General features: G+C 46.0%; 1 protein-coding gene and 1 long non-coding RNA gene across 5 annotated transcripts in view; one reads left to right on the top strand and one right to left on the bottom strand.

Moving 5' to 3' along the window:
• Window positions 1-1,414, bottom strand: part of LOC143817888 (uncharacterized) — a 28,134-nt gene extending 26,720 nt beyond the window's left edge. Inside the window, exon 1 of the long non-coding RNA XR_013224193.1 lies at window positions 1,305-1,414. This is a non-coding gene — a long non-coding RNA (uncharacterized LOC143817888). The remainder of the gene's footprint in view (window positions 1-1,304) is intronic.
• Window positions 1-13,246, top strand: part of ZBTB20 (zinc finger and BTB domain containing 20) — a 941,497-nt gene that overhangs the window by 443,544 nt on the left and 484,707 nt on the right. The gene's annotated exons all lie outside the window — the stretch shown is intronic.

The raw sequence follows: 13,246 nt of genomic DNA, 5'->3' as shown, positions 1-13,246 counted from the left end.
AAATTTTGCACAGTCACACGTCTGGACCCCGAGAGCGTCATAGGCTATGTTGTGAGGTGAAATTTTAACCCCGCGCGTTCCAATTCACCAAACAATTTTGCTCCTATCTACATAATGGGGAAAAAGTGAAGGGAAAAGTGTTGGAGGAAAATTGACAGCTGCCAGATGTGAACAATGAGGACTTAAAGAATGAGAGCGATGGCGACAAAGAGTATATACCGTACAGTTGCTAAGGTGGGGCCCCGACATGGGATACTCACCACACACGGGGATATGAACACAAACACAAAATGCGCCACACACTACCACGTGCTTGAACACATATACCACCCTCAGCACACATTTCACCACACACACACACCAACCTCGCCACATAAAAGTCGAAACACAAAAGTCACCACTCAAAACTCGCTACATGCAAAACTCGCCATATGCAAAACTAGGCTCACGCAAAACTCGCCACACGTGCAAAACTCACCTCATGGAAAACTCACCTCATGCAAAACTTGCACACACAGAAAAATTGCCACATGTACAAAAGTTGCACCACATGCAAAAGTTGCCTCACACAAAACTTGCACATACTCAAAATGCACCACACATAAAACTTGCCACGCGCAAAACTCGCCATGCACAAATCTTGCTGCACACAACTTGCTACACTAACCTGTCACATGCAACTCAACACACAAAATGTTGCTACACGCATGTCGCCACACAAAACTCATCTCACAAAAGTCGCTACATGCATGTCGCCACACGCAACTCAACACACACAACTTGACACATAAAACTCGCCCTAAAACACACACAAGTCTGGTATTGTCCTTCAAAAATAAAAATCTGATTAATAAGCAAACTACAAGAGCAACAAATGTACCATATAGGAAATACGGCAGCTGTCAGTCACATGACCAGTCTATTATGTGTATGTGTGAGCTAATATATACTGCCAGGGGGGAGGGCTTCCTGTTGGCTGGGGATTTATCAGGCTGCCAATAGCAACCAATCACAGCTCAGCTTCTATTTTGCTACAGTTAATTAACCTGAGCTCTGATTGGTTAATATAGGCAACAAAGACATTCTCAGTATAACAAAGCTAATATATGTTGTGAAATGCTTCTATTTGCTTAGTTTTTGCCTTTTAATAATTACATTTCTATCTATTTGTTTTGTGGTTTTTGTGTGCAGAATAAATTTTTGTTAACACATTCTATTTTGCTAACAGCAGTCATTAACCCGGGCGAAGCCGGGTAGTACAGCTAGTATGATATAAATTCCATTGGGGCAGTATAATCGCTGACCTGTAATCAGACGCTGTGGCCGTGTGGTTGTTCCCTTTTGATGCTGGCCACGTATCCAGTCGGTCATTTTTCTACCACTTTGTGGCAGTATAGAGAATTGCTGAAGTCTGAGGATAAAACTGTATTGTTTTCTCTGTTGCTCATGGTAATGTTTCCTCTGAACAGCACTCCCTGTGGTCAGGAGTGGTACTGCAGCTAATAATAGTTTTTTTTTCATATATGCAAGTGTTAATTGAAGATTTGACACGTTCCATCTGTAGTTCATTTCCTGCAGAGGCCGTCCTGCTTTTCCAGCTATTTTGTGTTCCCACTTGACTCTTTTTTAGGTTTGTAAAAATAGATATTATGAAGCCGGAGCTGTAATTGGCCTCATGTTTCTGCCATATGAGCAGAATTATGTAATGTAGAGAGAGTCGATGACTCAGACTCCTTTCCTTCTTCCCTGTTTGGAATGGTCAGGAAAAAAGGCACAAAACCTTCCACATTCTGGGACCACAGTGTTGTTATAGAATCTTTATTAAAGTTTTCTGGAAAACTGTACAAACTTTTTGCGGTAGATGGCGACACTTAGTAACTTCACCCCCACGCATGGCCACTGCAGCCGTAGCCCTATAGCAGAAATATGTCCTTCGCCTTCAGATCCCAGGGTCGGGCATTACCCTGGCATCGTTGGATCGGGGCAGTACCCTGGCTTCGTTGGATCGGGGCATTACCCTGGCATCGGTTGGATCTGGGCATTACCCTGGCATCATTGGATCGGGGCATTACCCTGGCTTCGTTGGATCTGGGCATTACCCTGGCATCATTGGATCGGGGCATTACCCTGGCTTCGTTGGATCTGGGCATTACCCTGGCATCGTTAGATCGGGGCAGTACCCTGGCATCGTTGGATCGGGGCATTACCCTGGCATCGTTGGATCGGGGCATTACCCTGTCATCGTTGGATCGGGGCATTACCCTGGCATCGTTGGATCGGGGCATTACCCTGGCATCGTTGGATCGGGGCATTACCCTGGCATCGTTGGATCGGGGCATTACCCTGTCATCGTTGGATCGGGGCATTACCCTGGCATCGTTGGATCGGGGCATTACCCTGGCATCGTTGGATCAGGGCAGTACCCTGGCATCGTTGGATCGGGGCAGTACCCTGGCATTGTTGGATCGGGGCATTACCCTGGCATCGTTGGATCGGGGCAGTACCCTGGCATTGGTTGGATCTGGGCATTACCCTGGCTTCGTTGGATCAGGATAGTACCCTGGCATCGTTGGATCGGGGCATTACCCTGGCATCGTTGGATCGGGGCATTACCCTGGCATCGTTGGATCAGGGCAGTACCCTGGCATCGTTGGATCGGGGCAGTACCCTGGCATCGTTGGATCGGGGCATTACCCTGGCATCGTTGGATCGGGGCAGTACCCTGGCATTGGTTGGATCTGGGCATTACCCTGGCTTCGTTGGATCAGGATAGTACCCTGGCATCGTTGGATCGGGGCATTACCCTGGCATCGTTGGATCGGGGCATTACCCTGGCTTCGTTGGATCGGGGCAGTACCCTGGCATTGGTTGGATCTGGGCATTACCCTGGCTTCATAAAAAAAGAAAACAATGGAGTACATGTCCATAAATAAATATATCACAATTTTATTATGTCACAAAATCACAATAATTGAATTTGTACAAGTCAATAAATACACAAATACAGACTAGTTCAGATAGAGAGAAACCAGGTAGCACAGACCAAAAAACTAGTGTGGATCACAAAAGATGTCATATACCACCATAAAATGCATAGTGCAGAGGTAGAAGGGCATTAAACCGGGGGTATAATAAAATAGTATGGGACAGTTGCTAAGCCCTGTACACAGGCTCAAAAGTGTCATTGAGGTCACAAGTCACCCCTCCCCAAGTTCTTACCCATGCACTGGCGTCAAAAGGGATCCACACTGTTGCCCCAACGCGCGTTTCGCGTCGGCTTCGTTGGATCGGGATAGTACCCTAGCTTCGTTGGATCAGGATAGTACCCTGGCATCATTGGATCTGGGCATTACCCTGGCATCATTGGATCGGGGCATTACCCTGGCATCATTGGATCGGGGCAGTACCCTGGTATTGTTTGGATCGGGGCATTACCCTGGCATCGGTTGGATCGGGGCATTACCCTGGCATCATTGGATCGGGGCAGTACCCTGGCATTGGTTGGATCGGGGCATTACCCTGGCATCGGTTGGATCGGGGCATTACCCTGGCATCGTTGGATCGGGGCATTACCCTGGTATTGTTTGGATCGGGGCATTACCCTGGCATCGGTTGGATCGGGGCATTACCCTGGCATCATTGGATCGGGGCAGTACCCTGGCATTGGTTGGATCGGGGCATTACCCTGGCATCGGTTGGATCGGGGCATTACCCTGGCATCGGTTGGATCGGGGCATTACCCTGGCATCGTTGGATCGGGGCATTACCCTGGTATTGTTTGGATCGGGGCATTACCCTGGCATCGGTTGGATCGGGGCATTACCCTGGCATCATTGGATCGGGGCAGTACCCTGGCATTGGTTGGATCGGGGCATTACCCTGGCATCGGTTGGATCGGGGCATTACCCTGGCATCGGTTGGATTGGGGCATTACCCTGGCATCGTTGGATCGGGGCATTACCCTGGTATTGTTTGGATCGGGGCATTACCCTGGCATCGGTTGGATCGGGGCATTACCCTGGCATCATTGGATCGGGGCAGTACCCTGGCATTGGTTGGATTGGGGCATTACCCTGGCATCGGTTGGATCGGGGCATTACCCTGGCATCGTTGGATCGGGGCATTACCCTGGCATCGGCTGTCTTGGCACGGCTCATGCTGGCAGTTTGCGGTACATATGTATAGAACAACGCCTTCTCCTCACCACCTATTCTGTTTGCATAGTTTACAGCACAAACAAGACTTCCCCGTTCCACACCGAGCCGGTGTCTCCTAGCAAACGGACAATAAACGATTGTAATGTGGCTTTCTGTACAAACATGTTACATGCCAGCTTGGATTGGCAGGATGCCCACAGACTGGCAGGAGATACAGCACATAGTGGAGCAGAGATGGTGAAGTGGCTGCCTGCAACAATGGAGACGGAAAGAGGAACATATGCATCTCGCCCAGCCTCAGCCGCCACTGTGCAAGTTCCCTAATCTTAGGTCTTCTGCTCTCGATATCAGCGCCCACCCCTCATTGCTGGGGAATAGGGGAAATGACTATGTGCAGATCACCATGGGCACAGTGCACCTTCCCTCTCTGGGCATGGGGCAAGAAAATGCCATTTGTGTAGGCTCCACAGACAGTGTCTCCTCTAACAGTGCCATATACTGTGTCCCCACTAACAGTGCCATATACAATGCCCCCACTAACAGTGCCATATACAATGTCCCCACTAACAGTGCCATATACAATGTCCCCACTAACAGTGCCATATACAATGTCCCCACTAACAGTGCCATATACAGTGTCCCCACTAACAGTGCCATATACAATGTCCCCACTAACAGTGCCATATACAATGTCCCCACTAACAGTGCCATATACAATGTCCCCACTAACAGTGCCATATACAGTGTCCCCACTAACAGTGCCATATACAATGTCCCCACTAACAGTGCCATATACAATGTCCCCACTAACAGTGCCATATACAATGTCCCCACTAACAGTGCCATATACAATGTCCCCACTAACAGTGCCATATACAATGTCCCCACTAACAGTGCCATATACAATGTCCCCACTAACAGTGCCATATACAATGTCCCCACTATTCTGACATAGACCCCTGACTGTCCACCTCCAAATCTATAGGCGCTTCTCACTAAATTAGAAAAGCATCAAAAAGTGAATTTATTTCAGTTCTTCAATAGAAACAAAATAAAACTCCTATATTCTATAGAGTCATTACACAGAGTGATCTATTTCACATGTTTATTTCTGTTAATGTTGATGATTATGGCTTACAGCCAATGAAAACCCAAAAGTCACTATCTCAGTATATTAGAATACTTTATAACACCAGCTTGAAAAATGATTGTAAAATCTGAAATGTTCCCCATGATTGTGGAGCTACTGACACCGACTGAGGACCTTTATAAACACTTAGGAACCTTTACAGGTGTTTATTGTTAATTATTCTAATTTCCTGAGATAATGAGTTCTGGGTTTTCATTGGCTGCAAGCCATAATCATCAACATTAACAGAAATAAACATGAAATAGATCACTGTGTGTAATGACTCTATAGAATATAGGAGATTCACTTTTTGTATTGAAGAACTGAAATAAATTAAATTTTTGATGATATTCTAATTTTGTGAGCAGCCCCTGTATGCCCTTTCTTAAATGGGTTGTCCCATCCGGGAAATGTATGGAATATAGAGGAGAACTGCGAGTCCAAAACTGTAGAGCTTATTATTGGGAGCCGCCAGGCCCCAGGCCACGTGCGCGGTCATGTCAGGGTGAGCTAACTGAGAATGTATCAGTGAGCTGCATCTAACTGCACAGTTTATAAATCTGTTTTTTTGGGGGGGCTCCTCTCAGCTGATTTATGGAATATAGATTTTTTTTTAACCCTTCGGCTTTCAGTAATTGTTTTTTTTTTGCTTTAGTATAACCTTTACAACACTCCCCAGTCTATGAAGTGATTGAGACAATGGTGCAAACATATACGTGTCCATCCCAGACCATTCGTGGCCCTACCGTGAAGCTAAGGCCAGAGTAAAGCAATCAAAAGGTTAAAGGTGGGCCTTGCTCCTGGGCTCGATTCCTGGGGGGGGCCACATTTTACTATCTGTATGTTGGGGCCCTGCTACTGATTTTCCATTAGGGCCCAGGAGCATCAAGTCACAGGTAATAAGGGTGAAGAAGTTACAGCGTTGGTTGCCCTGAAGCTCCTCTGCCACCGACAAGAGGACACCCCAGAAGACCAGGGGTGGACGGCAGCAGCAGTGGCCGGTCGCACATTGTGCACGCTGCCGGTGTTCCCCATATTCTGGGTCCATCAGCGTGTAAGCCACATATCGCGGTGCACACGTGTAATCGTGGTGGTCAGGCAGACACCGGAGCCGGGAACAATCCAATAATGATAATAGATCTGTCTGCACATCACGCCGGGTTATTGTGGAGGGAGAACGTCTCGGACCAGGCGGGTAAATGTCACATTGTAATTGCCGGAGTCATGTACGTTCATGGACTCTGCAGAAAGGCTCTGGTATCTGATGTCTGCCACAGTGTATACCGCTATATGTCTGCCATTATACAGTGTATACCACTATATGTCTGCCACTATACAGTGTATACCGCTATATGTCTGCCACTATACAGTGTATACCGCTATATGTCTGCCACTATACAGTGTATACCGCTATATGTCTGCCACTATACAGTGTATACCGCTATATGTCTGCCACTATACAGTGTATACCGCTATATGTCTGCCACTATACAGTGTATACCGCTATATGTCTGCCATTATACAGTGTATACCACTATATGTCTGCCACTATACAGTGTATACCGCTATATGTCTGCCACTATACAGTGTATACCGCTATATGTCTGCCACTATACAGTGTATACCGCTATATGTCTGCCACTATACAGTGCATACGGCTATATGTCTGCCATTATACAGTGTATACCACTATATGTCTGCCATTATACAGTGTATACCACTATATGTCTGCCACTATACAGTGTATACCGCTATATGTCTGCCACTATACAGTGTATACCGCTATATGTCTGCCACTATACAGTGTATACCGCTATATGTCTGCCACTATACAGTGTATACCACTATATGTCTGCCACTATACAGTGCATACGGCTATATGTCTGCCATTATACAGTGTATACCGCTATATGTCTGCCATTATACAGTGTATACCGCTATATGTCTGCCATTATACAGTGTATACCGCTATATGTCTGCCACTATACAGTGTATACCGCTATATGTCTGCCACTATACAGTGTATACCACTATGTCTGCCATTATACAGTGTATACCGCTATATGTCTGCCACTATACAGTGCATACGGCTATATGTCTGCCATTATACAGTGTATACCGCTATATGTCTGCCATTATACAGTGTATACCGCTATATGTCTGCCATTATACAGTGTATACCGCTATATGTCTGCCATTATACAGTGTATACCGCTATATGTCTGCCACTATACAGTGCATACGGCTATATGTCTGCCACTATACAGTGCATACGGCTATATGTCTGCCATTATACATTGTATACCGCTATATGTCTGCCATTATACAGTGTATACCGCTATATGTCTGCCATTATACAGTGTATACCGCTATATGTCTGCCATTATACAGTGTATACCACTATATGTCTGCCACTATACAGTGTATACCGCTATATGTCTGCCACTATACAGTGTATACCGCTATATGTCTGCCACTATACAGTGTATACCGCTATATGTCTGCCACTATACAGTGCATACGGCTATATGTCTGCCATTATACATTGTATACCGCTATATGTCTGCCATTATACAGTGTATACCGCTATATGTCTGCCACTATACAGTGTATACCACTATATGTCTGCCACTATACAGTGTATACCGCTATGTCTGCCACTATACAGTGTATACCGCTATATGTCTGCCACTATACAGTGTATACCGCTATATGTCTGCCATTATACAGTGTATACCGCTATATGTCTGCCATTATACAGTGTATACCACTATATGTCTGCCACTATACAGTGTATACCGCTATGTCTGCCACTATACAGTGTATACCGCTATATGTCTGCCACTATACAGTGTATACCGCTATATGTCTGCCACTATACAGTGCATACGGCTATATGTCTGCCACTATACAGTGCATACGGCTATATGTCTGCCATTATACATTGTATACCGCTATATGTCTGCCATTATACAGTGTATACCGCTATATGTCTGCCATTATACAGTGTATACCACTATATGTCTGCCACTATACAGTGTATACCGCTATGTCTGCCACTATACAGTGTATACCGCTATATGTCTGCCACTATACAGTGTATACCGCTATATGTCTGCCACTATACAGTGCATACGGCTATATGTCTGCCATTATACAGTGTATACCGCTATATGTCTGCCACTATACAGCGTATACCGCTATATGTCTGCCACTATACAGTGTATACCACTATGTCTGCCATTATACAGTGTATACCGCTATATGTCTGCCACTATACAGTGCATACGGCTATATGTCTGCCACTATACAGTGTATACCGCTATATGTCTGCCACTATACAGTGTATACCACTATATGTCTGCCACTATACAGTGCATACGGCTATATGTCTGCCATTATACAGTGTATACCGCTATATGTCTGCCACTATACAGTGTATACCGCTATATGTCTGCCACTATACAGTGTATACCACTATGTCTGCCATTATACAGTGTATACCGCTATATGTCTGCCACTATACAGTGCATACGGCTATATGTCTGCCATTATACAGTGTATACCGCTATATGTCTGCCACTATACAGTGTATACCGCTATATGTCTGCCATTATACAGTGTATACCGCTATATGTCTGCCATTATACAGTGTATACCACAATATGTCTGCCATTATACAGTGTATACCACAATATGTCTGCCACTATACAGTGTATACCACTATATGTCTGCCACAGTGTATACGGGTATATGTCTGCCATTATACAGTGTATACCGCTATATGTCTGACGCTATACGGTTTATGCCGCTATATGTCTGCCATTATACAGTGTATATGGCTGTATTTCTGCCATTATACAGTGTATACCGCTATATGTCTGACGCTATACGGTTTATGCCGCTATATGTCTGCCATTATACAGTGTATACCGCTATACAGTGGGGCAAAAAAGTATTTAGTCAGTCAGCAATAGTGCAAGTTCCACCACTTAAAAAAATGAGAGGCGTCTGTAATTTACATCATAGGTAGACCTCAACTATGGGAGACAAACTGAGAAAAAAAAATCCAGAAAATCATATTGTCTGTTTTTTTATCATTTTATTTGCATATTATGGTGGAAAATAAGTATTTGGTCAGAAACAAAATTTCATCTCAATACTTTGTAATATATCCTTTGTTGGCAGTGACAGAGGTCAAACGTTTTCTGTAAGTCTTCACAAGGTTGCCACACACTGTTGTTGGTATGTTGGCCCATTCCTCCATGCAGATCTCCTCTAGAGCAGTGATGTTTTTGGCTTTTCGCTTGGCAACACGGACTTTCAACTCCCTCCAAAGGTTTTCTATAGGGTTGAGATCTGGAGACTGGCTAGGCCACTCCAGGACCTTGAAATGCTTCTTACGAAGCCACTCCTTCGTTGCCCTGGCGGTGTGCTTTGGATCATTGTCATGTTGAAAGACCCAGCCACGTTTCATCTTCAATGCCCTTGCTGATGGAAGGAGGTTTGCACTCAAAATCTCACGATACATGGCCCCATTCATTCTTTCATGTACCCGGATCAGTCGTCCTGGCCCCTTTGCAGAGAAACAGCCCCAAAGCATGATGTTTCCACCACCATGCTTTACAGTAGGTATGGTGTTTGATGGATGCAACTCAGTATTATTTTTCCTCCAAACACGACAAGTTGTGTTTCTACCAAACAGTTCCAGTTTGGTTTCATCAGACCATAGGACATTCTCCCAAAACTCCTCTGGATCATCCAAATGCTCTCTAGCAAACTTCAGACGGGCCCGGACATGTACTGGCTTAAGCAGTGGGACACGTCTGGCACTGCAGGATCTGAGTCCATGGTGGCGTAGTGTGTTACTTATGGTAGGCCTTGTTACATTGGTCCCAGCTCTCTGCAGTTTATTCACTAGGTCCCCCCGCGTGGTTCTGGGATTTTTGCTCACCGTTCTTGTGATCATTCTGATGCCACGGGGTGGGATTTTGCGTGGAGCCCCAGATCGAGGGAGATTATCAGTGGTCTTGAATGTCTTCCATTTTCTAATTATTGCTCCCACTGTTGATTTCTTCACTCCAAGCTGGTTGGCTATTGCAGATTCAGTCTTCCCAGCCTGGTGCAGGGCTACAATTTTGTTTCTGGTGTCCTTTGACAGCTCTTTGGTCTTCACCATAGTGGAGTTTGGAGTCAGACTGTTTGAGGGTGTGCACAGGTGTCTTTTTATACTGATAACAAGTTTAAACAGGTGCCATTACTACAGGTAATGAGTGGAGGAAAGAGGAGACTCTTAAAGAAGAAGTTACAGGTCTGTGAGAGCCAGAAATCTTGATTGTTTGTTTCTGACCAAATACTTATTTTCCACCATAATATGCAAATAAAATGATAAAAAACAGACAATGTGATTTTCTGGATTTTTTTTTCTCAGTTTGTCTCCCATAGTTGAGGTCTACCTATGATGTAAATTACAGACGCCTCTCATCTTTTTAAGTGGTCGAACTTGCACTATTGCTGACTGACTAAATACTTTTTTGCCCCACTGTATGTCTGCTATTATACATTGTATACCGCTATATGTCTGCCATTATACAGTGTATACCGCTATATGTCTGACGCTATACAGTTTATGCCGCTATGTGTCTGTTGCTATACAGTGTATGACGGTTTAGGTGTGCCTTATAAGGTGTATGCCGCTATATGTCTGCTGTTATAATGTGTATGATGCCCCTGTACAGTGGCTGCCCTATATTATGCCACTTTACAGTGTCTGCTCCTGTATGAAGCCCCTGCACAGTGTCTGGCACTGTGTGATGGCTCTGTACAGTGTCTTCCACTGTATGATGTGACTATACAGTGTCTACCCCTGTGTGATGACCCTGCACAGTGTGTGCCCATGTGTGATGTCTCTGTACAGTGTCTGCTCCTGTGTGTTGTCTCTGTACAGCGTCTGCCCCTGTATGATGCCCCTGTACAGTTTCTTCCCCTGTATGGTGCCCCTGTACAGCATGTACCCCTATACTGTGTGCCCCTGTATGTTGTGACTGTACAGTGTCTGCTCCTATGTGATGCCTCTGTATAGCATCTGCACCTGTATGATGGCGCTATACAGTATCTGCCCTCGTATGATACCCCTTTACAGTGTCTGCCCCATATGATGCCGCTGTACAACGTCTGCCCCTGTATGATGCCCCTGCACAGTGTCTGCCCCTGTGTGATGCCCTTGTACAGCGTCTGCACCTGTATGATGCCGCTGTATAGTGTGTGCCCCTGGATGATGCAACTGTACAGTGTCTACCCCTGTGTGATGCCCCTGCACAGTGTGTGCCCATGTGTGATGTGTCTGTGCAGTGTCTGCTCCTGCGTGATGCCTCTTTACAGCATCTGCCCCTGTATGATGCCACTATACAGTGTCTGCCCTCATGTGATGCCCCTTTACAGTGTCTGCCTCGTATGATGCCTCTGTACGTCTGCCCCTGTATTATGCCACTGCACAGTGTCTGCCCGTGTGTGAGCCACTGTACAGTGTCTGCCCTGTATGATGCCCCTGCACAGTGTCTGCACTGTATGATGCCGCTGTACAGTGTTAGCCCCTGTATGATGTCCCTGCACAGTGTCTGCCCTGTATGTTGCCGCTGTACAGTGTCTGCCCCTGTGTGATGCCACTGTACAGCACCTGCCCCTTATGATGTCTCTATACAGCGTCTACCCCTGTATGATGCACCTTTACAGTGTTTGCCCTTATATGATGCTGCTGTACAGTGTCTGCCCCTGTATGATGCACTTGCACAATGTCTGTCCCATATGTTGCCGCTGTGCAGTGTCTGCCCCTGTGTAATGCCACTGTACAGTGTTTGCCCCATATGATGTCTCAGTAGAGCGTCTGTCTCTGTATGATACTGTTGTACAATGTCTGCCCCTGTATGATGCATATTTACAGTGTCTGCCCTTATATGATGCCTCTGTACAGTGTCTGCCCCTGTATGATGCCGCTGTACAATGTCTGCCCCTGTATGATGCACCTTTACAGGGTCTGCCCCTGTGATGCCACTGTACAGTGTCTGCCCCTGTATGATGCATCTTTACAGTGTCTGCCCTTATATGATGCCTCTGTACAGTGTCTGCCCCTGTATGATGCCGCTGTATGATGTTTTCACTATGAATACTGAGTCTATTATCAGGGAGCGGGGTTATCTACTATGTCAATGTTGCAACACAAGAATGTGACGGATCCTTCTGCTCTTCTTACATATTGGTGTAGTGGGCGCAGTGGGGTAGCTGTATGGGGCACATCGCACTGTGGCACTTGGGTTTTGGTGGCAGCGTTATAGGGTCAGAGCAGAGCGGTGACAGCAGGGTACTTACTGCACACGGGTGGGCCCTGATGATGTCACCTGCTGCCTGGTGATGTCACCTGCTGCCTGGTGATGTCATGCGCCTGCGCGTATTACACACTCAGCTCTGCACGCCAAGAAGGAGGAGAGACCTGAGCCTCCTGTAACCCCGGATCAGGTACTCTTGTGTGCAGACTTATGTTCTCAAGTGCCAAAACAGCATTCCTGACATGATTGCTTAAAGGGGCGGCTTTGTTCTCTGAAGTCAGGAACCACATGGAAACGCGGCAAGGACAGATCTAAAAGGTTACACGCCTGGTCCATAGATTTAGAAGGGTTTGGACAACCCACTCCGAGACAAAAACACGCCTGCTTTATGATAAACTAAAATATAACTCTTAATATTTAAATTAAAATTGTACAATAATGTGAATTACACACCAGCAAAGTGTCATTAGACAGAATCTAATTGTGCAGAATCTAGGGTGGCAACCTCCGCCTGCAGGTAGGGTAACTATAGGAAATCATATGGACAGGCACCTCCGCCGGCAGGTAGGGTAAATATAGAAAATCGTACAGACAGGCACCTCCGCCGGCAGGTAGGGTAACTATAGGAAATTGTATGG

Source organism: Ranitomeya variabilis, chromosome 3 (genome assembly GCF_051348905.1).
Source record: "Ranitomeya variabilis isolate aRanVar5 chromosome 3, aRanVar5.hap1, whole genome shotgun sequence".
In the NCBI taxonomy this organism is placed as follows: domain Eukaryota; kingdom Metazoa; phylum Chordata; class Amphibia; order Anura; family Dendrobatidae; genus Ranitomeya; species Ranitomeya variabilis.
This window is presented reverse-complemented; position numbering and strand designations above follow the sequence as displayed.